We start from the raw sequence: 25,453 nt of genomic DNA on the forward strand, positions 1-25,453 counted from the left end.
TCACATTGATGGTCGTTGCAGCTGATTTCTCTCCCCACTCCCTTTGCAGGATTCTGTGACAGCAGTAATACCATCTCATGGAACTTCATACTGGAGCTGCACAGGGTCTGGGTTGAACCGTCCTCTTTGCCTCGGACAGGCTGGAAGAGCAAATGGAAGAGGGCTACAATCAGCGCTGACTTCAGTGTCTGCTCTCTCGCAGAGGAGCAAGTGTGCTGATAGAGAATTCAAACAGGCTGCAAAGTTGAGAAAACACAGACCCCTGCCTACGTGAGAGATAGCACAATGCCTTAAGCATCAATCAACTTGACATTTCAGGACTTTTGGCAAGGAGCCACTTATGGGCTAACAACATATCAATTGAGCCAATAAGGTCAAAGGGGGCGAGGTCACGATTGTAAATTGATCCAGGATAAGTACAGCCATTTTTTGCCATGTGTTTCAGAAGGACAAAGGACCTGGCATAAAGCCAGCAGTTTGTTGCAGCTGCCAGAATAAAGTTATGTTAAAGTATCACCGGAGTTCGCATTTCATTGAAAATTAAGAGATCTAACAATTTTGGCATCACGAGCAGGATCGCTGAAGGAAGAAACTGAATTTTGGATATCGGACCTACATACTGAGGTAAGGACTCCTCTTTATAAAAGCCCTCGGTCAATTGTCTAAATTCACCTCCCCTTCTACATGATTCCGAAAGCCTCCAGTTTGCGAACCCTCTGGTTGGTAATCGGCTCGAGGTCCCATAGATGTCTAAACTTTGGCGGTGTGTTCATTAATTCATCACCCACGTACTGATCGGCTGGAAAGCCTATGACTCGAGACCCCAGTAAAGAAATCAGTACTATGGCAGCAGGAGATAAGAGCAAAGAATTGCCTACAACTATTAAAGGCGGGTAGGTACCACCTGAGGTTTCGATAGACGAAATCCTCGAACAGTTGAAAGAACACATAGAGCAACAATTCGACTTATCTAAAACCTGCATTAAGATCGAACGAAAATACGGTAACTCCAAAGGACAATGGTCCTTGGACGAGAAAAAGAGCGAACCAGATGGTCCTTAGCTGTTATGGGACAGATCCGACAGCGGAATGAAATTATAATGCGTTCCCAACATGATAGGGACCTGACCAGTACGAAGGACCAATTGCAAGCAGTTTGTGAACAAATGAGACAGAAAAAGCTTGAACTTGAAAAGTTGGAAGCGGAACTTAAAGATCTTAAAGGTGAAATTAAAGAAGGGAAAAAAATCATTAGGTCAAGAGACAGTAATAGGAAAAGGAAAATGTATCGGTCAATTCCCAGGGTACCCATGTTTGGATAAATTAAAAGCGCAAACCCGAAGACACAACCAAGGAATAGATACGGATTCTGAATCCTCTGACGATACAGGGTCGGAGGATGAAGAATTAGGGGTGCGTTTTGCCCCGTTTAAAAAAAGACCAGTTGAAGTCAAATCAGAAGAGGGGAGAACCAAAAAAACGAAGAAAAGGCTGTATTAAAAATATTTAGTTCATGATCCGGCAGACCCAGAGAAAATTGATAAATGGTCCAAGGAGTTGCTCAATCCAAAGAAAGGGGGAGTGAAAACGTGGGACCAATTGGACCACTTAAGAAATATATATCAACTTCATCCCTGGGACGGAGTGCAAATTTTGACCATAATGGTGCCAAAAACACAGGGAAGAAAATTGTACGACAAGGTAGAAGAAGCTTTGGGGCAGGATGAGCAAGAATTAAACGCAGGGTGGGATGCGATTAAACACTTGCTGCAAGCCTTCTGTCCAGCTAAGACAGACTGGGGAAAAATTGCAGCCTGCCAACAGAAAGGAACAGAGGAGGTCCTGGAGTATGTTGAGCGGTTTAGATGCACGTGGCTAGAACATTCGGGTATGAATAATACGGATGAGGAAATGGATGAACAAGAGTTTGGACCCCTGAAAGCAGCTTTCGTGGCAGGTCTAAAGCCAGTACTGTCCAAAATGCTTAAGGTAGTGTTACCGGACTGGGAAGGTAGAGGAACTACCTTTGCAGCGTTGGTGGAGCGATGTAACCAATTAGACAGGGATATGGGAGCTAAAGTCCGAGCTGTACTGGCTATGGGATGGAAATCCCAGGATTCCGATAAACAGTCATCAGGAAAATTACCCGGAAAATGTCATTATGGTGGGAAAGAAGGTCACTGGGCCAAGACGTGCAGGGCGGAACAGCAAGGTCAAGGCTGGGGAAGAGGACGCAGCCAGGGATACAATTCAGCCAACAAACCAGGCTTGTCACAAGATAAAGACCTCATAAAACCATTGAGGCGAGTGACAATACAACAACAGAAGGAGTTACTTAAGATAGCAAAAAAAGATTAGAGCCCGCCCTGGCCCCCCTCCTCGCACTAATACAACAGAGGGGAGATGGGCTATATATAACTGTGAGGGTGGGCGATAAGGATGCGGACTGTCTTTTAGACTCAGGGGCGGAATTAACATGCTTACCCCTACACTATGGAGACTTTTGCCATTGGATGGTAGGGCACGTACAGCCTATGGAGTTGGGGGCCATAAAATGGAAATTAAAAGGACAACATCGGTACTTATAGGGCTGGGTCCACATGAACTAACCACACCGGTCTGGATAGGCCCAGTAGATCAACCTCTTTTGGGAGTGGACGTTCTAATCCAAGTAGATTCATCGTTGCATTTCGAGGATGGTCGGGTGACATGGTCAATTAGAACTTTGAAGAAAGAAGAATTGAAGGAACACCCGATATGGGCTAAAGATAAGAATGATTGTGGCCTACTCCAGATGGAGCCTGCATCATTTACAGGGACCAAGCCTCCATGCACTAAACAGTATCCCATCAGTCCAACTGCCATCGCGGGAATCTTACCAGTTATTCAGTAATTGGAGAAACAAGGGGTGCTTATTAAAACGCATAGCTCCTCCAATAGCCCCGTGTGGCTGGTACAGAAATCTAATGAGACTTGCCGTTTGACTGTCGATTATAGGAAAGATAACCAGTGTATTGATCAAAAAGCTCCTTTGGTTGCAGATCCCTCCACCATTTTAAATGCCCTCAAACTGGAACATAAATATTTCTCGGTTATAAAGATGGCCAACGGATTTTGGTCGGTGCCTCTGGCACCGGAGGTTCGACAGTGGTTTGCTTTCACTGTCCAAGTACAACAGTATACTTGGACCCAGTTACCGCAGGGTTTCCACAACAGCCCTACGGTATTCCACATGGCTTTACAAAGTAATTTGCGAGAATTACCTCCCCTGTCATCCACAGTCATCCAATATGTAGACGATATCCTGCTAGCTTCAAACACGGAAGAACAGCATGAACAAGATTTACGAGCTTTGCTGGACCACCTTTGGCTGAAAGGACATAAAGCCAGCATCGACAAAGCACAAATATCCCAAGAAGAGGTTGTATACCTAGGACAAAAAATTTCACGAGGAAAGAGAGAACTTACCCAGGATAGAACTGCAGCCATTCTGGCTGCTAAAAAACCCACCACTATTCAGGAACTAAGGTATTTTTTGGGATTGTGTAACTTTAACAGAAATTGGATTGACTCCTTCACACAGCTTGCTCAGCCATTGAATGATATCTTAAAGGGGAAACGTGCCTCTAAAGAAGCCATCACCCTTACTAAGGAACAGCAAGAGACCTTCCTGAGTTTGAAAAAGGCTTTGTGTTCGGCACTGGCTCTGGGAATCCCCGACAGTGGTAAGCCATTTACCCTGTTTGTCCATGAGAAAGAAGGATATATGACAGCTATACTGACACAAGAACATGGGGATCGACAAAGACCTGTTGGCTATTATTCGGCAAAACTGGATGCAGTAGCCCTCGGATGGGGAAGTTGCCTAAGGGCCATGGAAGCTACATGTCGAGCGGTAATGATCACTGGGGGTCTAGTCCTCGACCAAAAGCTGATTGTCAAGTGTCCCCACACTGTACACGCTTTGCTGTCTATGAATAGAATGTCTCAGGTGACGGCAGCTAGATGGACCCGCTGGACAGCAGTTTTGGAAGCTCCTAATCTCCATATCGTCCGGGCCAGCCCGGTTAATCCCGCAACTATGCTCCCGATGTCAGGATCGAGGGAGCAAGAGGGGGGAGAATGTGAAGCGCATGACTGCATGGAGATTTTAAAAGAAACAGAAGAAGCAGCCTTAGCAGCAGAGGAGCCTCTGCACAACCCAGACCTCATCCTGTTTACAGATGGTTCCTCCTTTGTTGACAATGGTACCAGAAAAGCAGGATGGGCAGTTACAACCTTATATGAGGTAGTGGCAAAAGGATGTTTACCCTCAGGAATGTCAGCACAACAGGCCGAGTTACGGGCCCTGTCAGAAGTATGTCGAATAGCAGAAGGACAGACAGCTAATGTCTACACATATTCGCGTTATGCTTTTGGAGTCGCTCACGACTTTGGTCTGTTATGGCAGAAAAGAGGATTCCTCACTGCTGCTGGTACACCTATCTGAAATGGAAAAGAAGTCCGAGACTTACTAGAGGCCATACAATTACCTCAGGAAGTGTCCATCCTGAAGTGTAAGGCCCATACCAAGGAAAATACCACAGAAACACAGGGAAATGCCCTAGCCGACCAGACAGCTAAAGATGCCGCCTCACAGGGCGTTCCTCCAGAAGAACTAACACAGATGTGCAGATTGAAAGCACTCAAGACTCTGACATGAGACCTTCAAACAATGCAAGGCGAGTGCTCCTGAGAGGAAAAATGGACATGGATTGAGGCAGGAATTAAGCTATGTGAAGATGGTGTCTGGAGACAAAGAGTTACCGACAAGCCAGTCGCGCCACAAGCGCTTATGCCTTTTTTTAGCCCAACAGATCCACTCGTGGGGACACTTGGCCTCACAATAGATGACGGCACGGTTCCAGAAAAGCTGGTGGGGTCAGGGATTTAAAAAACATGTCCAGCTGGTAACAGACCGTTGTGTGGCCTGTCAGAAAAATAATTCTGGGCCCATCACGGTAATGCCCCAACTGAGGCCCCCTGCTCCTGTCGGACCATTCCAGCATCTGCAGGTTGATTATATATCTCTTCCTTCATGCCAAGGATACACTAACATTCTTGTCATGGTCGACAGATTCTCTAGATGGGTAGAAGCTGTCCCAACTAAAAGAGCCACAGCCAATTATACTGCAAAGGTCTTGTGTAAGGATTACATTCCCCAGTGGGGAGTCCCAAGTAGCATTGACTCAGATCAGGGAACACACTTCACAGGTGCTGTCTGCCAAGAAGTCTGTAGGTTATTGAACATTACGTGAGATTTACACTGTCCTTATCATCCACAATCATCAGGACAAGTAAAGCGAATGAATCGAACTCTGAAACAACGGCTTGCCAAATATCACCAAGAAGGAACACCATGGCCCGAGGCACTACCAATAGTGCTATGTAGCATTAGGTCAACCCCAAACAGAACAACAGGTCTAAGCCCATTTGAAATTATAACAGGTCGACCTATGTCGCTGCCAGGAACTATTGATTTATGGAAAGCTGAAATTCACTTAATGAGTGACACTCTGTTACCATACTGTCAGAACCTAACCAATGCTATTAGTTCTGTTTCCCGACAGGTATCGGCAGCTTGGGGTAACCCACCCGAAGGAGGACACACTATAATCCTGGGAGTCTGGGTTTATGTGAAAAAGTTACATAAAGAACCTTTGGGTGTCAAGTGGGAGGGACCTTACCAAGTGTTATTGACCACCCAGGCAACTGTTAAAGTCCAAGGAAAGAAAGCCTGGATTCACGCCTTACACGTTAAACGACCACCCGTAACTGAAGCTGAAATCTGATAAGGACAATTACTTTTTGCCAAAATGTATAAATTTACTGTACTACTGACTGCAGGTATTCTAGGCATTTGTCTACTTCTTACTAGCCAACCCTCTGCACCAAAGGGAAATAGTAGAGTACCCAGGGAATTACATGTAAATACTTTTTTATATATGTCATACATTTATGCCAAACAAGGTAACATTTCTAGTTGTTGGGTGTGTGCGCATATTCCTATTCACTCAAAGGGAGGGAGTCCTTTGAGGCCAATTCCCTTGAATATCTCGGAAATGGCTGAGTGGATAATTAATCAAAACAAAAAAGGCAATGCATTTCAGGATACGGAAAACTGGGCACATAAATGGAAGTCAGCAGGTTACAATCTGACTACCTTTGAAGGGGGATACCAACCGTGCTGCAATAATTCCAAACGGCCCCCATTTTTTGTCATCACTAATACAACGGGGGTAGGAAGACCGGGGGAATCGGTCTGTCTGATTAGAAACATCAAAGGAGGCCAAAATATGGGGTATAGTAACTGCTCCCGGAATTATAACATAATCAAGCCACGGAACCGTCCAAACTGGGCTGATGTGGGAATTTTTAACGTAACGGGGATTCTGAATAAAACAGATGGAAAAGCCTGGTCAGGTCCCGGAGTGTTGCTGACAAAGAAACAGCTAACATTCATTGCCTATAATGGCACCTATTGGGTGTGTGACCACAAGGCGTACCCTTGGCTGCCCCAAAATTGGACGGGATCCTGCTATTTAGCCTACATTGTGCCATATATGTATCATATAAAGTCACTGTCGGAACATGTATAGAAACAGAGAGGTTCTTTGCCATTCTGATCCCCGGGTATGGGACTGCCAAACTGGCAAGGGAATCCATTAACGTGGAATGGATAGCCAATGATACCTCAGAGGCCCGAGTTAAAAGCAATGCAGAAATGGTAGCAACAGTAGCCCTACAGAATAGACTGGCCCTTGACTACATCCTGGCTGAAAAGGGAGGTACTTGCGCCCTACTCGGAACTGAGTGTTGCACATATGTCCCAGATAGCTCTGAAGAAATTATCCACTTAGCGGAGCATATCCAAAAGGAGGTAGAAAAACCTAAGCAACCCCCATCATTCACTTTGTGGAGCGGAGCCATTGAATGGCTAGGTTCAATAGGAACTTCATTGGTGGAAGGTTTAATTCTATTCGTTGTAATTATTTTACTTCTATATTGTTTGTTTATGTTGATTAAATGTTGTTGCAACCAGGCGGCTGTAGCTGTTGCCCCACAGGTGAGACACCTTGCAGGTCCCAGCAGACCATCTGTACATGGAACAGGGGTATGTTATGCTTAAGGGAAGGTTGTTTACTGGTTGAATTAAGATATTGATTTGGATTAAATTGGAATGAGGTTAATTAACAAACTAAAACCAGACTTCCATTGTGGCCACGATGGAATTCGGGTTGGTGTAAATTTGTGTGGAAGCTACTAGTCCGGACATGTGGCGAAACACACCAACAAATTTTGGAAGGAAACTCTATTAACATGTATGAAATTATTTTGTAGAATGTTTAACCAGTGATACCTGATGTTTTATGATTCAATTTGTGAAAGAATCAAAGGGGGGATTGATAGAAAATTCAAACAGGCTGCAAAGTTGAGGAAACACAGATCCCTGCCTACGTGAGAGATCGCACGATGCCTTAAGCATCAATCAACTTACTTTTGGCAGGGAGTCACTTATGGGCTAACAACATATCAATTGAGCCAATAAGGTCAAAGGGGGCGAAGTCACGATTGTAAATTGATCAAGGATAAGTACAGCCATTTTTTTGCCATGTGTTTCAGAAGGACAAAGGATCTGGCATAAAGCCAGCAGTTTGTTGCAGCTGCCAGAATAAAATTATGTTAAACTATCACCGGAGTTCGCATTTCATTGAAAATTAAGAGATCTAACATGTGCTCAGTTGCAGCCCAGTAGTAGGAGCAGTTGTGTAATGGGAATGGGACGTGGTCATCTCTAATGATGACAATTCTTGGTATCCATCCTGCACAGAAAACCAATTGGGCCAGACTGCCGGACAGACACTGAGTTCCTGGAGGTTGTTCTTCACAAGCAGGGGAGGATTAACCACGGGATGGATTAACCACGGGGCGGATTAACCACGGGGCGGATGATGCTGCAGCCCCGGGCCCACCAAAAAATATAGGCCCACCAAATAAATGTAGGAAAAAAATATAAGGCCTCCCAAATAGGCTGAATAGAATATTATCTTGTAAAGTATCTGCAGGATATATACTGCTTATACAGGCTAGATTCACTTGTTTATACCTATGTATAGAAATACCTACATACGTTAATTACCAATATACAGAAGAGAATATGTACTAGCCTGTTTTATTTCACATTATTGAGAGAAATTTGCATATAGATATATAGGAATGTAGTATTGCAATATTACCAGAACCAGAATATATACCTACTTCATACAGAATATATACTTTCATTGTTGAATATACTGGCCTATGTTTTCATACTCTGAATCAGAATCATATACATAATGTAATGAACATGAACAAACATAACTATAGGCCCATTTGGATCAGTTAGCCCCAGGCCCTTAATCCGACTCTGTCCACAAGCATCTCGTGAACCCTTGAATGACCCACAGTAACCGCCCTCCTGCCATGTTGCAACCACAGAGGGAGCACCTCATCGAAACACTAGACTAGGCAAAAGAGCAGTTCATACAGGCACTGGGGGCTCACACTGGGGCGACAAATAATGTGCAGGACCATAAAACCACAATGCAATTTGAAATGTTTGTGTACAGAGATTGTTCCTATAGTGTCTGATGATCTTGCAGTGTTAGGAGTTGATTGTGGGCTGGAAGGATTGGGATATACGCTGGACATGATTGTTAATGCAGCAGAGCACGGATTGTTCAGCTGACGTGCTCTGCAGTGTGCTGCTGCTGAAGAGGTCTGGCTGCAGGCAACCGTGGGGCCTCCTCCCACTTCCTCACCAGCCTCCATGTCGTATGTCCTCACCTTCAGGGTGCTGAAGGCTCTCTTCCAATGGTGGGTCCATGTGTTGTCGACATGGCAGAGCAACGTTACGCAGCATGCAGCACACCACAATCATACTAGCCCTCTTTCTAGGCTCATTTGCAGGAAGCCACCAGACCTGTCCAGATGCCTGAATTGTTATTTGGGGACTCCAGTGATCTCAGTGAGGGTTCCAGTTGACCTGAGGGATCTGAGTGCAGCAGAGTTCTGTTGCTGAGCTTGGGTTCAGAAGCGGTGTCGTAAGCCAGGAGTTCAGGGTATAGCTCGAGTCTACAAGCAGCCAGCCATTAACATGCTGTTCAGGCCACAGCAGCGGGGGGAATGGATGACCAGACGCAATTTAAATACACCATGCAAGCTGCGAGGAAGGAGGACACAGACTTGCATGAAGTGTGGCTGGTCATCACACCCTAGATATACATTAATGGGGAGGAACTTGTTGCAATTCAAGAGGGCAGTAACATTGTGTGTAGGACCCTGCAGGTTGATGTGGTTGCGGTCACTGGTGCCCTGGACTCGGGTTAATCTATCCTGCAGCATCTGGTTGACCATGGGGAAAGCAATGAATGCATTTTCTCTAGCAAACAAGGCATCAGCCACTTGTTTAATACAAACATGGACTGCACCTTGAAAAAGTGCAACATCCCCCCCGACACCTGGGAATCCCTGGCCTAAGACTGCTCAAAGTGGCGGAGAAGCATCCGAGAAAGCGCTGAACACCTCGAGTCTCTTCGCCGGTAGCCAAGCGCAAACAGCGGAAGGAACGCATGACAACCCAAGCACCCCACCCACCCACCCCCTCAACCAACGTCTCCCCACCTGTGACAGAGACTGTAGGTCCCACATTGGACTCTTCAGTCACCTGAGAACTCGCTTTTAACGTGGAAGCAAGTCATCCTCGACTCCGGGGGGACTGCCTAAGAAGAAGACAAACATGGACTGTAGACTGACTGATGTTGCTGATATCCCCTGTGACAGCCTGGAAGAAACTGGCAACAAAGAAGTCTTGGGCTGCAGTGAGCTTGAGTACAACAGGCAGTGTTGTGCCGGTTGTAGCGATAGATCATTTTGCAGGATGTGACAACTTTGTCACTGCTTTCCTGGAGAATTAAATTACATTGATCCATTGTGTAATGTAATTGGCTTTCTATATTTGTTTTCAATTATTTCTTCACTCCCGACCCTAACAGAAAAACATTATTATATTGCTTTTATTCTTCATCATTCATTGAAATTAATCCATAAAAAATAATAATTGTTAGAATGCTGCAAAAGTAAATTTGTAATTGAAATTTGAACAGATCCAACATCAATTAAGATGAATAAAATAGTATCAATAACAACCTGCATTTATATAGCGTCGTTAAATAATAAAAGCTCCCAAGGCGATTCACAGGAGTAAAATCAGACAAAAATTGCCACCGAACCAAAGAGGAAGACAGGTGATTGGTCAAAGAGGTAGGTTTTAACGAGTGTCTTAAAGGAGGAAAGAGAGGAAGAGAGGCGGAGAGGTTTAGGGAGGGAGTTCCAATACTTGGGACCTTGGCAGCTGACGGCACGTCCACCAATGTTGGAGTGAAGATACTTTAAGCAAAGTCCTGGCTACATCGAAAGGTTGGGTAAATAAGGCAGGAGGTCGGGACAACCAACACAGAAACTGAGGGCCACAGTCTTTAGCTCCATATCCAGACCTTTGTGCCAGGAGCTTGTTAGCCTCTGTGAGGGGAAGCGGAAAGCCAGAGGGGACAATTCTCTAGTCAGGTATCATTCCCTCCCCCCTCTCCCTGCCCCCCAAACCAGAATTATAGACTACTTGTGTGGTGTATGTAGCACACAAATCACTGACTCCATACGGTCTGGTGTAAGTCTAACTGTTGTGACCTTCGTCCTTTATTGTTCAGCTCCAGAGTCCCTCCCAGGTGTGGTGGTCAGCCTTATATAGCCCTTGTTACAGGTACTACCAGGGTTTCCCACCGCAGCGCCCTCTGTGGTGTGGTATAGTACTTACATTACATTTAAGGTACTGGGACGATATACACATCATTACATAACATCACCTTCCCCCCCCCCCCCCCCCCAACCTGGACGCAGGACAACGATACACACATCATTACATAACATCACACTTGTCCAACGGAAGGCAGGTGGGCATAGACAGTGCGTTAGTATGGTACATATTATCTGGTACATTAACTGGTTATTGACTGGTAGCCGTTATCATTAATTGTACTTCATCCATTATTTTACACAAATACAGTGGCCATTCAGCATAAAAAAAGTAATTCTTATTATAAATTCACTATCTCACATTAACATAGCTCATTTTAGACTCGCTCTGCCAAACAGAAGTCCTTTGTGGGGACCACCTCTTTGTAAGGCCCTTTTAAGACTCCCGGGTGCATTTCCTTTTTAAGGCGCCATCTTTGATGCAGGAGGATTCCACGAGGCTTCTCCTTGGGCGCCGCCATCTTTGATACTCTGCAGCTCCGACATGATGCCGCTGCCATCTTCTTCTCCGCCGCTCCGGATGCCCTCCGCCGTCGCAGCCTCTGCTCCCCTCCGCTGCCACCTGACTTGCTGCCTCTCCAGTGGCCACACTTGCCGCATCCCCCGCGGCCTCCGTAGCGGCCTCCCCTGCGGCTGCCGCCGCCCGACACTACCAGCTCCTCGGGGGGTGGGCCCGCCCAACGGCCTCTTCCTCTGCAGGGCCCTTCCGAACCGCCGGCCCCTGGATCCCTCAGCACCCCGCCCGCCGCGCCCCGCCGGCTCAACCCCCACCCCACCTTGGGCCTCTCTGTGCAAGGCTGCTTGCCTGTGGGGGCTGGGGCTGCAGGGTCTCTGTGTGAGGCCCGGGCCTGGGACTTGCCTGTGGGTGGATTGAGGCTGCAGCTCCAGCTCGGTCGGCGCTGCTCTCTGGGGACCCGGGGCACGGCAGCACCCCGGGGAGCAGCAGCCTGCAGAGTGGTGAAGTCTTCTCAGCTCCCACGGACCGTCCCCATCCACCTCTGGCCGAGGAGTGTCGGCCCATCGCCTGCAACGACCCACAGAGGTAAAGCGTGCGTCTCGTCCCGGTGGGATACCTGCACCATTGCTCTGCCAAGAACAGGTATCAGTTCCCTGGTGTAAGTACGCAGCTTCGCCGTGACCGGGACCAGCTTGGGTCGTGCAGCTGGGTTAATCCACAGTTTATCAAAAGTTCTCCGACTCATCAACGACGGACCCAAGCCCGTGTCCACTTCCATACTCACTGGGACTCCGTTGATTTTTACTTCACTTATCACTGGGGGCGAATCGTCGGTGTACGTATACAGTCCCAACACCTCATCTTCTTCTACCTGCTCCTCGCTGAACAGTGGATCATCCCCCATCTCCTCAGCCACATGGGAGTCTGATTTCTTTTACACATACGCTGAAGGTGGCCTTTAACGTGGCAGGTGTTGCACGTATACTCCGCAAACCTGCACCGGTGAGTCCCATGGCTTCCTCCACAGCGCCAGCATGGTGCTGCTTGATTGGCCCCCCTCGGCGGACTCTGAGTTCCACGATCCCGAGGTCCGTGCTCTCTGCCCCGGGCAGAGCCACGTTCTGCAGTTTTGTCCGTGGTGGGCGCTATCCTGTGGACAGTGCCTGCCGGGTTCGAGACTGTGTGGATCATTTGCTTGGTGCTGCAAGTCGAGGTCATATATTCCCGGCTGATGGTGATGGCCTTTGTCAGGGTGACTGTGGGTTCCGTGGCCAGCAGCTTGTGAAAGAGGCCCTCGTGGTCAATCCCCATAACGAAAACGTCCCGCAAAGCCTCGTCAAGGTGTGCGCCAAAATCACACGGCGCCGCGAGTCTCCTGAGGTCCGCAGCATATTTGGTGATATCCTGGCCCTCAGGTCTGCAGTGATGGTAAAATTTGTATCTGGCCGTGAGGATGCTCTCCTTTGGTTTCAACTGGTCACGAATGAGTTCAGTCAGCTCCTCGTATGACTTGTCCCTGGCGCTCCCAGGTGCCAGCAAATTCCTGACGAGACAGTAAACCTCATCTCCACAACTGGAGAGCAATATCACCTTATGCTTCTCTCTCATTGCGTATGTGTCTTCCGTCAGGTCGTTTGCTGTGAAGTAGTACTCAAGCCTTTCCGTAAAGGCCTCCCAATCATTGCCCACAGTAAAATCCTTTAGCGAGCCCAGAGTAGCCATGGTTTCGTGGAGTTCATCCGCTTCCTCGTTGCCAATGTGGTGTATGTAACACACAAATCACTGACTCCACACGGTCTGGTGTAAGTCTAACCTTCGTCCTTTATTGTTCAGCTCCAGAGTCCTTCCAGGTGTGGTGGTCAGCCTTATATAGCCTTTGTTACAGGTACTACCAGGGTTTCCCACCGCAGCGCCCTCTGTGGTGTGGCATAGTACTTACAATACATTTAAGGTACTGGGACGATACACACATCATTACATAACAACTTGTACTGCATTAATTATCTTGCGTGTGTAATATTTCGGTGTGTGGTATTTTAACGGTGTTTTATTAATCTGTTAATTCTAAACAGCCTAGTGACATTATTCAAGTAGGACACATGGAAATTTTACATGAGTGTGTTGGCAGTGCTCGGAAGAATATCAGCTCCAGATTTATTATGCACATTGTTCCACTAACCAATTTGAAGTATGTCTATGTTTCCTTATTCCCCATTCATTGAATCCTGCCAACGTCCGTGCGAATATTCTAAAATGCTGCTAGCTCTAAGCAGCAGAGAATGAACAGTACATTTTGGAGGTATCATCACAAATATTTTTGTTAAAAAAGACCATCAAAACCAATATCATAAAGCACAATTGTCCAGAGACTTGCGACTGCAATATTTCTTTGGTTGAAGAATGTTTGCGTATGTTTATTTTTAACTAGCCCATTTCCAGTAACTGCCAGTGGACTGTGGAAGAGGTTTTGTTTGAAAATCTTGGAAGTTCTAATGAAAATTCTTGCTTGCCTTGGTAAACAAATACATTACTTTGTAGGAGGGAGGGACCAAAGACTATTTGGATTTAGGAGCTTACTGCTGCTTCAGATCTAACATAGAACCCCCTCCTGCCCCACTTATATACCCAATGCAGTAACTAACTGATGCAGTGAATATTGGGTATAACCTCAGCCCAACAGTGTTAACCGTCTGTCATCCCGTTCCTGCTGGTACTGGATTTAGGGTTGTCAACCCTCCAGGATTACCCTGGAGTCTCCAGGGATTGAAGATTTATCTCCTGGACATTCCCGTAACCAACCTAGGAGAAAAATCATAGAGCAATGAAAAAAAAATTGGTGTTTTATTTCATTTTCTTTGAACACTTTCATTTATTAGTTAAAAAAATATGGGAGATGGGGAAAAGGCTGTTTGACTGGGCGGGGCAGGTGGAGGTGAGAGGTCATGTGTTGAAACCTCAGGAACAATATTGGCAACCCTAACTGGATTGGAAAGTCTTTGCTGTCCTGAGACTAACTGGCCCAGATTTTGCAGTCAGCGGTGAAAGAAAGGCGCTTTTTATTCTCCTCGCTGATGGCTGCCCACAAAGTTTTGACCAACTTTAGAGCACGACTTCCTCTAATCCGACATCTGAACCAGTGCAGCACCCTCTACAGGACATCTGTGAGTAGAGCAAGGACCAGCGAGGCTCTTGAACAATCAAATTGACGAACCCTCACTGAGACACGTAGAGTTTAAACCAGGAAGTATAAAGCACAAATATAAGTTAGATTTAAATCATGTACAGAAAGCAAAAAAAAGATTGGGAAATACAGATGGGATTAAGGGAGAGAGATAAAAGAGACAGACAGAAAAGTTAAAAAAAATTATTTTAATTAAAAAAAAAACTCCAACAGTAATTTTGCGAGGGCATACATATCAAGAAAGGATGAACAGGCTGGGTCTCCTTTCTCTTGAAAAAAGAAGGCTGAGGGATGACCGAATAGAGGTCTTTAAAATGCTGAAAGATTTTGATAGAGTGGATACAAAGAGAATGGGACCAAAATTCAGCCTCCCGAAAAGGCCTCTTACTGCCGGAAAGTGGTGGCCAAGCGGTGGAATTGAGTGTCCGGCAATTTGGAGTCCAAAGGCCACCGGCAGCAAAATTCACCTCGGTGCTTTTTCCGACGTTCCCCACTTCTGCTCCGCTGCTGCCGAACCCTCCTAAGTACATCATCAAAGAGCGCACAGCCGATCTCCCGCACCTCCGCCGAAATTCAGCAACAAAAATCTTCGGGCCGCCGAGCTGTGCCCCTGACAGCTTTTTCTGTCGGTCCACTGCGTTTTCAGTGTGTGTGACATGGCTGTGCGGCGGTCATTCAAGGGGAGGGTGCACTGCCGCGGCCGGCATTTTTTTTTGTCGGCCGACTGCCAGTTCGGCCCGACAATTATGCCCCCGGGTTCAGCCGGGTTGTCAACAGGCAGCCTGGCACCCCCTCTTGGGCCGAAAGCCTCCCTGGTAGCCCAGTGGATCTAACTAAAATAATTGCAGAGCTCGCAACAGCCCTCACCTTTAACTGAAGGGGAGAGCTGTGGTGACGTACACGCGTCATGACGTCATCAGCGCCAGGCTGATAACTGAAAGCGGCAGAAACTCCGCCCCTCTAGTGCTCACCGCTGCACTTCCGCCCCCATTATGACCGACTTCCGGGCCGCTCCAAAAAAAATGACAAGGAGCTGAATTTTGCACAGGAGGCCACCTCATCCACAGCGGTGGTGAAAACACATCAGAAGCAATAGGTGCAACCCGTTTCGGGCATCGCTGAATTTCTACCCCAATGTTAGGAACAGCCTAACTAGAGGCCATCAATATAAGATGGTCACCAAGAAATCCAATAGGGAATTCAGAAGAAACTTCTTTACCCAAAGATTGGTGAGAATGTGGAACTCGCTACCACAGGGAGTGGTTGAAGCGAATAGCATAGATACATTTAAGGGGAGGCTAGACAAGCATATGAGGGAGAAGGGAATAGAGGGTTACGCTGATAGATTTAGATGAGGAAAGATGGGAGGAGGCTCGAGTGGAGCATAAACGCTGGCATGGACCCGTTGGGCCAAATGGCCTGTTTCTGTAATTTTCTTCTGAGGGAATGAGACTCCACACTTGTAAAATTAATTTTTCAGGGTCAGAAAGATTGTTCAGCAGTAATGATCACTTTTCACGCAGTTAAAAGCTTAGTAATTCCTAAATGCACCAGCCCTAACCTTTTCCGTCATCTTTAATGAGGAACTAGTGGGCAAGTACAGCCAGCTCACACTGTTGCATTGATTTCAGTGCCGAGTCTATCGGTAAGGACTGCAACAGCGCACCCTGTAGAGGAGCAAGGTGTCTCTGACAGCACCTTCAAGATTTCCATGTCGAACTGCGCATGTGCAGACGCCAGAAGTTGCTGTCCGATTTACTCCATTATAACAGTGAGCCTCGCTGTTATTACCTGTGCAAAATCTGGGCCTGTTTGTCATTAGATGTGTTTTAATACAATCAGTGGCTGTTATGAGGCACTGAAATTACAGAATCTTTTTTCGCATGAACACTAAATGTAAGTGCTACATCACAATGTCCTCACATCACACAAACTATGATGTTAACCCTTTTTTATAAGAATGAGAAAACGCTAACGAGATTGGAATATTCAGTCTTTAGGAAATCCTGTAAGTTGAGAAAAGTTACGCAATTGGCCAACAGTTTTGTGGTTTCATTGTTTGTAATAAGGCCTGGTCAATATGCAATAAATCATCTTTTACAGCTGTAAAGGGCACTCAGTACCTAGAGGGTTAAGAAGAGTTAGAGCCGGGAGCTAGACTATTCATCATCATTAAAGGCAGTCCCTCGAAGCGAGGATAACTTGCTTCCACGCCTAAAAAGGATGAGTTCACAGGTGTTTCAATGAAGGACCTAATATTCCAGATCCTGAACTACATCCTGAAGGGTGGAAGATGCCTTGTCATGGATATTTTTAATGTGTGGTGGCCGTTGCACATCAGCCACCACACGGGCTTGACAGAGCTAGGTCTTGGTCCAGTTGCAAGAGTTATCCAAGACGATTAGAGATCAGCTCTGCTGCACGGATCTAGTGTGCACACATATCGCAGTGTGGGCTGGCCCGTGCTGCCCCTGGGCCCCAGGCCCCAAACCCACGCCTCTCCTGGGCCCCAAACACGTCCCTCTGCATCTCTCGCCGCTCCTTCTCCTCGACCTCGCCGCTCCTGCTGTATTTGCCCACGCTCCAATCACCGACTTGGATCTTGATGACGTCACTCTTCACTGCCGTCACCCTCCTGCACCAGCTCACGCTGCTCCCTGAAGTAGTATGCCTCCGCGCTGCTCCCGAGGCCACTCGCCACTCCTTTTATGGCCCCGACCTGCCGCTGGTGTTCTCACACAGGTCGGGGCCTGCAGGCCGCAGGAGGCGTGAGAGAGACTATTATGGTGCATGGACATTGTTGCTGTTTAGAACTCAGTCCCCATGGCTGTGTTTTTGAATAGGATATCTAAAGAGGAGAGGATGGCAAGCGCAAAGTAAAACATCAAATGAAGTTGGTCCTACAATTTTAATGTGCCACGAAAAAAGATCTATTTAATCTAAAGAGTTATTTACTGATGGCCGTCATTTAGTGCTGAGGGATGGGAAGTGGAGGTGGAGTGACAAGCAGTCACAAGGAGCGGTCCCATTGACTGACTGTCAGCTTTGAATGATCAGTGGAAATAGGACCTTGCAGGACTCTATCCATGTGCTCCTAAGGGAGTGGGATGTTAGTGAGTGGGAGGGTGATGAGGGAGAACAAGATAGATGGTTGCAATCTGGTCTTGTCCTTTTGTTTGTTAAGACTGCAATGGGACTAGATTTTCGGCTTTGAGGCAATAATGGCGGCGGGGTGGGAAAGTTAGTGCCCAGGAATAGTTTGCGCCTCAGTAGGTAAGTTTGGGCAGCTGGGCCCAACACGAAGGGAGGCCTTGTGCACCTCTCTTGGGTGTTAGGATGGGAAACTCCCGAGCTAAAGAGCCGGGCCGGGAGCGCTTGGAGAGAGGCTTGGGGGAGGGGGAAAAAAAAACGAAACAAAAACCCCAAAGCATTCCCAAAACATTGCCCAGGTCACCACAACACAAATTGCAAAAAAAATTAAGAGATAATATAATCACACTTACCGTAGGAATCCATTAGCTACCTCTTCGCCGACGGGATGGTCGGACAGCCCGATTTCCCAGGCGGTCAGTGCCAGGCGTACTTCGGGGCGGACGGGTCGGGCAATAGTCCAAACTCGCGCCGGTGTCCCAATCAGGGGCGTCGCACACCCGGCACAGCTCTTCCGGCGGCGCTGCTTAGCGCCACCGCTAAACCGGACCCGAGGATCGCTGCGGGGCGCTGGAGGCTAACCGCCTGCCCAGAACACCTCACTGCTGCCATTGCTGCCGCCCCGGGGCGAAAAATGGAACGGAGAGAGGCCGAAAGTCCAGCCCATGGGTTGAATACTGGCCTTCTGAATATTCTAATCCGGCAATTATGGCCAATAGTCAAAACAAACCACGTGTTGGGCAGATATATTCACTCCGGGCACCAACCGACTGCCGGGTCATGATGTCTAAGAAATTGATCAGGAAATGTGAAATGATCCAAAAATGCAAAGCGATGAATAATAAGTGACAAATCAAAGAAACATGATAATCAAATAACAGTTTCTATTTTAATATGAGACAAATTCTGACAGTTTCTTCAATAAAAACAGAAAATACTGGAGTACTCAGCAGGTTCCTTGATGATTTAATGTAGGATTTGTTTGAACGATTGCCCTGCTCCTATAATATCAGATGGGATGAGAGCTCTGGTCAGGACCTCTCGTACTGGAGGTATGTAGGGGTGATATATGAAATAGATGCTCAGCCCAGCCTCATGTAGTTACTCCTGCACAAAAAGATGATTGGAATCTAAATGGTTTCTTACAAGGTAGCTTTATAGATCGTTGACAAGACTGAGATTTATGAATGATAATTCTTTTCAGATTGTTATTCTTATTACCGATTTTTGTTTTTATTACGTTCTCCTGACCCCAAGCAGCTGAAATCAATTTTTTTCAGGAGCATTAAATTTTTCAGCATTTTAGTAACCCCATCAATATTTATAACACTTAAGGAACTCCAGTTGTGCCTTGGTGCAATGGTAGAAACAGTTTGTACTGATGCAGTGCAATCGTCTGTGTTTTGTGTTGAAAGTTGGTCACCCAACCTTTATCTATAGCCAGTGCTTTGCTTAAAAGATAATCTCCCCGCCCTGTCTTTACGTATCATTTCTCCACCATTGGTGGCTGTGCCTTCAGCTGCCTCGGCACTAAGCTCTGGAATTCTCTCCCTAAACCTCTCTACTTCTCTCTCCTCCTTTAAGACACTCTTTAACAAAGATTTTGTATACTTGTTCGAATGGCCAGAATTTTGACGAGGAAGGCAGGTTGTGGGCAGGAGTCGGGGGAGGGGGGCAGGAGGGGGGAGGCCGTGTTTCCCGCAGACCCCGCTAACTTTAACAGCAGGGCCTGATTTGCATGCAAGGCCTCAGTTTCCCGCCTGCAGCCAGACAGATTGAGAGGCTGTCTGGCTATTGGTGGATAGACCTGCGACTGCCCAGAGGATGGAGGAAAGGTTAGCGTGGGGAGGTGGGTCGGGGGAGAGGAAGTTGAGGATTGGGGATGGATGTTGCGGGGAGTGAAGGGAAGATTGTGGCCGGAGAAAGCATCATCACTGGGGGTGCAGTGGAGGGCGGGGGGGAGGGGGGGAATGCCTTGGGGTTGAGTGGAGGCCTCATGTAACTGGACTATCTGATTCATCAGAAATAATCGAACCATTCCGACTTTCAATTCCTTCCACATCTGTAGGTAAAATATAATCACTGTGAACAAACTTAACCTTTCCATGATCAAACATCTTGACCAAATATGTGCGAGGACCACATATCTTCACTACTCTTCCTGGTACCACGTAACCATTTATAGTGATGGTTTTTCACTCTAACCTTCTGATTCAATTCCACACTTCTCTCTCTTACTCTACCTCTATCATGATTTTCTTTCTGTATTGATTGTTTCTCTTCTACTGACTGGCTGTCATTTGAGAAACAATTCTGCTGGTATTCTACCAGTAGTTGTATGAGGAGTATTACGATAAATAATTGGAAAATGTGCCAATTTGTGGTCCAACGACAACTGTCATTTCTTTGGATTTGGATCCAACATTTGTTTGATGAGGACACGTTTTACAATTTGTACTATGTGCTCTGCTGCACCATTTGAAGCAGGGTGGTACAGTGGAACTTTGGTATGTTTCACACTATTTCTGCTCGTGAACTGTGCAAATTCTTCTGAACAAAATTGCGGCCCATTATCAGATACAATTTCTTTTCAGAGACTATATGAAGAAAATAGTCTTCGCAAATTGTCTAGTGTTTTGCTTGTTGTTATTTTCTGCATTGGAAACACCTCTACCCATGTTGAATGACCATCAATCACTATGAACAATTGCTCAGCAAAATCTATATGTAACCTTTGTTACACTCTGGGAGGCTATTTCCATGGCTGGAATGGTACTGGGTGGTGGTTGCTTGCTTACAGATTGACATGCAGTACACTGACTGACGATGTACATTATATCTTTATCTAGACCTGGCCACTGTAAGTAACTGCGTGCAAAATTCTTGGTCAAGCACATTCCTAGGTGCTGGTTATGAAGATCTCCTAACAATTTGGACCTGTACTTATTTGGGATAACTACTCTTGCACCCCACATGATACAATCTTTATCCACTGATAATTCATTCCTACGAACAAAGTATGAATGAATATCTTTCTCTGATACCTGGTTTGGCCAGTCATTTACTATATAATCATACACCTTTGACATAACTGTGTCACGTTTGGTTGCTGTACCAATCTCTTCAGCTGTGACTGGCAGTTCATCAATATATGAAAAATAGAACACTTCTTTCCTATTGGGTGTAACTTTTGATTGGGATGGCAATCTAGACATAGCATCAGCATTACTATCTGACTTAGGGTACAACAACAATCGGTGTAGCCCAATTACTTAGATCTACCTTAGAGATAATGTTCTCACTCACTAGTCTTTTGAGTTTTTGCTCTACTTTCTCCTTGAGTGCGTATAGTACGGGATGTGGTTTGCCGTAAACTGGTATAGCGCCTTTCTTGAAGTCTTGGATTGGATTGCATGTTTCGGATACTGCTTGATGACATCATCTTTCGATGCAAATTTTGTTTCAACAAAAATCTCATTTCAATCCAGCTTCAGTGATCCCAACCAATTTCTACCTATCAAGGCAGGCTTGTCTCCTACCACTACTATGAGAGGCAAACTCTGAAACCGATCCTTGTATTGTATTTTCTCTCCTGAGTAGCCTCACAGCTCTATCTTTGATTTTTATAGTCGAAAATCACGCAACTTGTCAAGATATAGCAATTCCAGTACTAAGCTCACGGATGCACCAGTGTCGATTTCCATGGGTAGCCTGGTTCCTACAATGCCTACTTGGCTGATGATACTTTGCGAATTGTTGTTAGACACCCTTGTGCTCCTGATGACGCATATCTCCAGAACCACCTCGTCCTGTTGCTTCTCTTCAATGCTGTGTAGTGTCTGGTGATTTTTATTTATAGCATTGAACATCGGTTTACTCTTCAATCGGCATGCCTTCACAAGATGCCCTGTTTTCTTGCTGCAGAAACACTCTGCTTTCACATATGGACAGCTTTGAGCAATATGTTGTCCCAGGCACCGATAGCACGACTTCAATGCGCTGAGGCCTTGGGGCCGAACTGCCTTTTATTTTTAACCTGCAGGCGATTCACCTTGGTTGTCTGATGACTGGAAATGGCACGACATTTTTGGGAGTAATGGTTGGCCATATCCATCGACATAGCTGTCTGACAAACTAAATCAAAAGTCAAGTTAGGGGTTGTCAACAACTTTCTTCTGATAGCTTCATTTTTCATCCCACAAACAAAGCGGTCATGCAATGCTCGGTCCTGAAAGTTTCCGAAATGACAGTGAATGAATAGCTTTTTTAAAGCTACAATGTACTCACTGATATTCTCATCACTGAATTGATCCTGTATTCCAAACCAATAACTTTCAGCAATTTCCAAGGGCTCAGGACTGTAGTGCTGTCCTAACTTGGTTAGAATCACCGTTAGTGGTGTGTCCTTCGGCTTGACGGGAACAAGCAAATCTTTCAGGATTTCATACACTTCGGGGCCTGCTTCAGTCAAGAAAATAGCCCGTTTTCTTTCTAAAACCATCCGGTTACGGCTTTCATCATTGGGGACTTCGATGATACTATTTGCGGTGAAAAACATTTCTAGTTGCTCCACATATGCTCCGAAAGTCTCTCGGTCGCAATGGAAATCAACCAGATGCCCTATTATTCTCATAGGAGCGGCCATCTGGACTCTGACAGTTCAGCCAAATGTGCTTGTAATGTACCTTGGATCTTTAGCTGTTCTGCAAAACAAAGAACCTCTCAAAGCCTCTCCATCGGTTGACTGGATCGTCCACCATCAAAAATTTCAGCGAAGGAATCTGATGGTCCGATCCTCATTCACCAATGTGATATATTTCTTATGTCATCACTAAAACACACACACTCACACACACACACACACACAAGATGGCTTCCATCTGTCATCATGTGACCTTGTCACATGTTCCTTTTATTGTTATACATCAATAGTTGCATTACCACAATAGTCCACTTGGTGGAGCAGTAGTCCACTCAGTGGAGCTCTATCAGACTAATCAAAGTGTTTAAAATGATAAAAGGATTTAGTAGGGTAGACACAGAGAAACTATTTTGTCTGGTGGGGGTATCCAGAACAAAGGGACATAATCTAGGCTGTTCAGGAGTTAAATCTGGAAGCATTTCTTCATACAAAGGATCGTGGACATTTGGAACACTCTTTCATCATGCTGGGGCTCAATTGAAAATTCTCAAGACTGAGATTAATGGATTTTTGTTATCTAGTGATAGCACAGGATGTGATTCAAAGGTAGATAAATGGAGTTGAGATTCAGATTAGCTGTGATCTGATTGAATGGTGGAACAGGCTCGACGGGCTGAATGGCCTGCTCCTGTTCCTATGCCCCAAGGACCTTCCTGCTCGGAACAGCTCAAAACCACGCCTGGTGGCACATTCACCCACCGAGCCATTGAGGTGCTTGGTTTTGGTTTTTTGCTGTGTCAGAGCTCCTGCCCCCAGGGCTAGAAGCTCTATGTTTGGCCCATGTCCAGGGATATCTATTGGCCAGGTACTGGACAGTCCAATGTGTCTGACCCCCTTGGTGACTGATTCTCGCTCCCCTGGTCGTACCGCGGCAACGAGTGGGATTTCTCCGGATGACCGGTGGCTATTTTGGCAGGGACCTGAGTAGCAGGCTGAGGAGCAGGACTCACGGGGCCACTGGCTCAGCTGCAGTTGGCGCCTTAGGTTGGGAGGACCAGAGCAAGGAGGGCTTACAAAATAACCCTTCATAGGGAATTGAAAAGACATTCCACAAGAAGACTTGCCGCATGAACAATAAAGGAAATGAATTATGGAGAAAGTCGGAGAAACTCTACAGTGTAAAAGGAAGGTGGTCTAGTCAGGGCCTCACTGAGGTATATTAAAAAGGCATTTATATAGTGCCTTCACAGCCACCAGACGCGCTTTACAGCCAATTAAGTACTTTTGGAGTGTAGTCACTGTTGTAATGTAGGAAACATGGCAGCCAATTTGTGCACAGCAAGCTCCCACAAATAGCAATGTGATAATGAGCAGATAATCTGTTATTTTGTTCTGTTGATTGAGGGATAAATATTGGCCAGGACACCGGGGATAACTCCCCTTCTCTTCTTCGAAATAGTGCCATGGGATCTTTTACGTCCACCTGAGAGAGCAGATGGGGCCTTGGTTTAACATCTCATCCAAAAGACGGCACCTCTGACAGTGCAGCACTCCCTCAGCACTGCCCTGGAGTGTCAGCCTAGATTTATGTGCTCAAGTCCCTGGAGTGGGATTTGAACCCACAACCTTCTGACCCAGAAGCGAGAGGCCAGCCACTTTTAAAAAAAAAAGAATATTTATTGAACATTAACAACATCATGATCCTTCCATTGTATCATACAAATCCATTCTGTCATCTGCACAGCTGTTCCTCCAACACATATTAACATTAAAACCTGGTTTAATTTGTCTCCTGTAACATCTACTGTATACACTGAGCCACAGCTGACACTGATATTAAATGGTATAACAGGTAAACTCAGAATGTTACTTCAGAGTAAGCCAGGCCAGTAGGCCCAGAGCATATAAATATAAATTAGTTAAAAGCCAATTTAAAGCAGATGTTTTTAATGAAAAGGGTGATAAGAATTTGGAATAATCCCCCAAATAAGGTCTATGGACTAAAACCTCCACTTTCTTTGCATGCTTAACGCCCACTTAATGCCCATTTTACCGCTGAAATTACGTATAACGCCCATATATCGCCCATTTTGGCACAAAATGGAAACTGGCGGACATTTCTCGGAAACTTATCGCTGAGCGTTATTTTCCCTATGTGCTTAATGGCGAGAAAAAATATTACCGCTCGGCCACTTTTTTTGGGCGGAATCAGCAGAATGGACGATTTCAATGCCCATAATATCGCCCAGCGTTACTTTCCACACGGAATTAACGCCAAGATTCAATATTAACACGTGGCGACTGTTTTTTATCGTAAAGAGCATATTTACCCAAACTAGCGGCCAGGGAGATCGGCCATCGTCAATTTCACCACCTCGCACACATTTCGCCCACAATATCACTTGTTCAAAATACCGCCCACAAAAAGTGGAACTAACCGGAACTAATCACAGCGTTATGGACGCCATGTTGTGGATCACATGTCGCGTCCTTTAAAAGGCTGCTGTGCTTCAACCTCTGCGGAGTTCGGATGTACTCTGCAGGTTGTTGGAGTTGATGTGAACATCTCTAAAAACATCTTGACCGCACTGTGGCCGATTGGAATTGAAGAGGTGTTTTCGTTGGGACATTCCTTGTTTGTGACCAATCGGTGGCAAACAGAGAGCTACTGCAATGCGGCCTGTCCTTTCTCATCCTCTCTTGGTGACCAAATACATACAGCAGACTTGACATCGCCAAAGGAACACTCCACTGCATTATGTGCCCAATGTAAGATGTGACAGACAGATGAGGAAGACCAGATATTACATCCCCGCAAGTACAAGGAGAAGCATTCTTACCCCGACTTGCCCGACACCACCTGCCTTTGGAGACTGCGCTTCCACAAAGAGGTTATCACTGAGGTATGCCAGCTGATAAGGGCAGATCTGCAGCCTGCCAGCACCATCAAAGCACTGCACTGTCGTTCTATGCCTCAGGTTCTTTTCAGGCCACAGCTGCGGACTTCCTCAATATGTCACACATCGCTGCATTTGACAGGTCACTGAAGCCCTGTACGCATGCAGAAGGGACTTGATCAGCTTCTCTATGACCAGAGAGATACAGAGTGAGAGGGCTCTAGCTTTCTCCAGAA

Source organism: Pristiophorus japonicus, chromosome 12 (genome assembly GCF_044704955.1).
Source record: "Pristiophorus japonicus isolate sPriJap1 chromosome 12, sPriJap1.hap1, whole genome shotgun sequence".
Taxonomy (NCBI): Eukaryota; Metazoa; Chordata; class Chondrichthyes; family Pristiophoridae; genus Pristiophorus; species Pristiophorus japonicus.